This window comes from Rattus norvegicus, chromosome 17 (assembly GCF_021556685.1).
Source record: "Rattus norvegicus strain SHRSP/BbbUtx chromosome 17, alternate assembly SHRSP_T2T, whole genome shotgun sequence".
NCBI lineage: Eukaryota > Metazoa > Chordata > Mammalia > Rodentia > Muridae > Rattus > Rattus norvegicus.
In genome coordinates this window covers 12,196,976-12,201,508 of record NC_141550.1, presented here as the reverse complement: position 1 = coordinate 12,201,508, position 4,533 = coordinate 12,196,976, and the positions used below count along the sequence as shown (strand labels likewise).

At 48.7% G+C, this 4,533-nt stretch overlaps 1 non-coding gene across 1 annotated transcript; it reads left to right on the top strand.

Moving 5' to 3' along the window:
* Window positions 1-252: 252 nt before the first annotated feature.
* On the top strand, window positions 253-382 carry LOC120097990 (small nucleolar RNA SNORA17). Its single transcript, XR_015642068.1, has one exon. It is a non-coding gene; the product is annotated as a small nucleolar RNA SNORA17 (small nucleolar RNA).
* Window positions 383-4,533: the final 4,151 nt, after the last annotated feature.

The window sequence follows — 4,533 nt, the reverse complement described above, 5'->3', positions numbered from 1 at the left end:
TGACCACCTGAGGGGCTATGCATAGTGGTTGTTAGAGGAGAGGTGGACGTTTTTATTCAGGGGTGTGAGCCTCAGTAGGCTGACCGTGCACCAGTAGATGACATTGTACTCATGCTTGCGTACATGGTCATCATACACTGGGCCCAGTAGCTTATAAAGGGGGAAAAAGATAAAATTGAAAGAAGAACATGGGGCGGGGTGCGTCTGAGTGAAGCTGGAGGGGGTAGCGTTGTGGGAATCAAAAAATACATTGCTGCCCCTAGAGGCATTGCTGGTATGGCTGCTGTGTCACATGTGGGGCAGTAGGTGGCAGAGAGGAGAGGCTGAGTCTATGTTTGGTGTTACGACTTATGAACATCTGAATGGTTGGTAGCCTAACATTCCCAGAAAGAGAGAGAGAGAGAGAGAGAGACAGAGAGACAGAGAGAGAGACAGAGAGAGAGACAGAGAGAGAGACAGAGAGACAGAGACAGAGAGACAGAGACAGAGACAGACAGAGACAGAGAGAGAGAGACAGAGAGAGAGAGACAGAGAGAGAGAGAGAGCGCCTGAGATGACCACCAATAACCAATAACCACCAGTCTGGTGCCAGGCAGGCCCAGACAGGCCAGGTGGGGAGCGGGCCAGAAACTTGGGACCATAGGCCCTGGGCAAAAGTGAGCCTGAGACAGACGACCCTTGCAAGGACCACTCATGTAGGCAGGGCAGGAGTGAGCCCAAGATGATCACCAGACCAGCACCATGGGACCCAGATAGGGAGCTAGCCTGAAATGACCATCAGTCCAAAGCTGCACAGGCATAGGGGCAGACCACGGCCAAGATGACCCTTGCCTGGCACCATAATGCACAAGCAGGGTACAGCACTCATGAGTCCACTCCTGAGATGACCCCAAATACTCAGAGACCCCGAGTGCCACTGGAAGGATCAAGTAAGTGGTGGAAAAATGGAAGAGAAAGGAATGGAAGGATGTAGGCATAACGAAGAAGGGGCAGAACTGAAGACTCCAGAGTACTGAGCCTGATGTGAGTAGCCAGTGATGCCCCCTGGCACCATGATGAGGTCCTAGCCTGTGCTGACACTGAGGGCCAAGTCTGGGTCTGTGGCCCTGCAGCAGCAGGGGTCTGTTCCCACCAAAGGACTGGCTGATGTTCCTGGTCTGGGCTGCTGCCTGGGCACATGTTGATGTCTGAGGGCTATGCGGAACTGGCCTCACCCTCCATTCTCCCCGCCCCCATCTGGGAGAGCTGTCTCTGGGGGCATGAAAATCAGGAGAGTTGGCAGTACTCTGGAGAACACCCCACACACTGCAGGAGTTTCAGGTGAGCTGGCCCCAAGACTACAGACATGGGAGAGCTGGCCCTGCCACTTGTCTCCAATGAGGTGGTGTGGACACAGGAGAGATACTCTCTTCCCTTCTTCCTCCACTTTCCCTCCCCACTTGTCCCTCATCACCTGTGACAGGCTGGAGAGCTGGCCCTGGGGTCATGAGAGTGGGAGAGCTGGCCCTGTCCTTCACTGGCTGCAACACGTAGGAGAACGGACCCAGCACCACATCTGGACAGCAGGGTAGAACAGGCCTCAGTAGCAGGGGTGTGGATGAGACAGACCGAGAACATGAGCGTAGGAGAGCCGGTGGGCTGACCAGGCCAGAAACCTCTCAGGCCCAGATCCAAGGCTTTGAGTTGCCCCACCCCAACATCTGCCCCATCAATGAACTGCTGGGGCACACGAAGGGTCTGGTCCTACAGATTCCAAACTTCAGGATCTCCATGACACGGGGGAAAACAGGATACCTGAGAGGAGTCCCGGTGAGGTTCTGATATTGAGAAGAGTGCGACCAGAGGCAAACATTAAGTCTCGGACAATGTTTTATCATATCAGTCCCTGTTTGGCTAAGCTAGTCTCATCCTGGGTGGGTCTCCCTGAAGGTTGCTGTGTACATGCCTTACAGTCCCTTTACATGTGTGCACAGGCACCCTCAAAGACAGTGCTTTTAATTTTGGATGCCAGAGTCTGAGAATTAGGCCGAAGGGTAGGCATGGTTTGATTCTTTGGTAGGGACTTCCAGGTTTCCATAGTGATTCCTAATCCTAGGGGTGGCATTCACAACCTGCCCAAGCCCTCACTGCCACTAGTGTGCCTCCCCCCACCCCACCCCCGCTTGTTTTAAAACAAAAATTTAGATGAATTTCTTCGGCTAGTGAGGTAATCACATTTTTATATGTTTATTGATCATTAGTTCATTTTTTCAGAACCATCTGATCAACTAGTATAGATATTTTAAACTCATTTTCTAATGAAATTTCATATAACTCTTTTATGTGTTATAGGTGTCAATTCTATATTTGTCAGATCTATTCCCTCTTTTTAAAGATCTATTTATTTATTTTATTTATATGAGTACACTGTCGCTGTCTTCAGACACACCAGAAGAGGGCATCGGATCCCATTACAGATGGTTGTGAGCCACCATGTGGTTGCTGGGAATTGAACTCAGGACCTCTGGAAGAGCAGTCAGTGCTCTTAACCTCTGAGCCATCTCTCCAGTCCCTCAAATCTATTTCCTGTTGATCACCTGCGCTTAGACCTTATGTATACATATATTTAAATGTTTTTGTGTGTGTTTCTGTGCACCACTTGCACATCTGGTACTTCAGAGGCCAGAAGAGGGCGTTAGATCCCCTATAACAGATGGTTGTGAGCTGCAATGTGGTTGCTGGGAATTGAACCTGGGTCCTCTGGAAAACGAGCCAGTGTTCTTAACTGCTGAGCCATCTCTCCAGTCCCTAGACCTTTTACTTTCGTTACAGAATTATTTTACAAAATAAGGAAATAACATAAAAATGCATACATAAAAATGCAAGGAAATACATGTAATTCCATAAGTATAAAAGATAGCTGATTTTATTCTCAATGACTATTTAATGTGCTCTTACAAAAAACGATATCACAAAACACATGCTACTATGAGACCTCATTTGTTACACGAAATTACACACTTTTCAACCTCAATTCATGTAAATAAATTTATACTTACATCATGGGTTTTTGTGCGGCTGTGATTGTATATAACATCAAAATGAAACTACACTGTAACATTGAATATGCAAACCATTTCTTTCCCCATTTGAGATAAGGTCTCATTACACACAGGCTAGCAGCTCACAACTGCCAGTCTGGCTTCCTTTGGTGCCAGGCAGGCATGTACAGGCAAAACCCCCCAAATTAAAATAAAAAAGAAATCGTCCTGTCTCACAGACATGCCGAATGCCAATCCGATGATGACAGTTCTTCAGTGAAGGTACCCTCTTCCCATGTACGTCAAATTTACACCTGAAGCTAAGTGTGATACAGCCATAGTGAGAGCATTTATTGTAGATATATGACAGCAGCACTGGGCTGCTTCCTTACATCTCATCGAAGTCATGCGCCTTCGAAGTTCACTTCTTTATTTGACCAGGACTTGGCTCTAGGGGATCTCAGCTGGTCTGGCTTGAGGCAACCCTCCCCCATGGTTGCAACCTTGAGAAAACTCCAGATATTGGGTGCCCTGCCCATCGCTGCCTCCCGTCAGAGGCATCTGGGGGAGTTCAGAGCAGGGAGAGAAAACAGAAGACTAAACAGGCCAGCAGACTGGACCAGGCTGAGAGAGGAGAGGGGACAGGACAGAGGCACAGTGACAGAGGAAGACAAGAGAGAACAAAGGGGGAGAGGGCCAAAAGGGGAGGGAGAACCAAGAGAGAGCCAAAAGCCAAGAGAGTGCGTGGCCAACATGCTAGGGTCATAGAGGAATGAGATACTGGAAGGAGAGAAGTCTTTGAGCTGGAGAAATCTAGGGTGGTGGGCAGGATGAGAGGAGCAGAGGGGAGTCAGGGAGCCAGCATGGGCTTTGTAACCAAAACTTGCAGTGCTGAGAGATCCTGAAAGCCAGCCTTTATTGGTAGGCAGCACAGCTAGCCATTTGGCCCCAGTTTCTTCTGAACTAGACACTTACAATGCCATTTTTTTTAAGTGATAAAAAGAAGCTAAATTCTTTCTGAGACGTGGTGGTGGTGCTTGCTGTGGAGTGCTGTTCAGTCTACTCTGTCCTCACAGCTCCTGCTGAGGATCAAGTCTGTCAGGAAGCCACGCCCAGGCACTGCCTCAAAGGTACCAGAAAGACCCTGTGGAACCTGAAGGGTGTTTCACTGAATTGGAACCACGCTCGCTCACCAGCTGCAAAGTGAGGTTGACTGGAGAAGGTGTGTGTGGACTTGACCAGCGGAGGTGCAAAGAAAAAGAATCTGAAAGGGAAAGGACTGGTGCGCATGCGTACATTGCCTCGTGGTGAAAGGACTGGTGCGCATGCCTACATTGCCTCATGGTGAAGGTTCCAAAGGATCAGTTTCCAAATGGGGATCCATAAGAGATTCATTGATTGACACAGTCCTTCCGAGACTGTTAAACAGATTACTTCCCTCAGGATTGAGCTAGGAGTTTGAAGTCACCATTGCAGATGCCCGAGTCAACTGTTTCAATAAATTGACTTAATT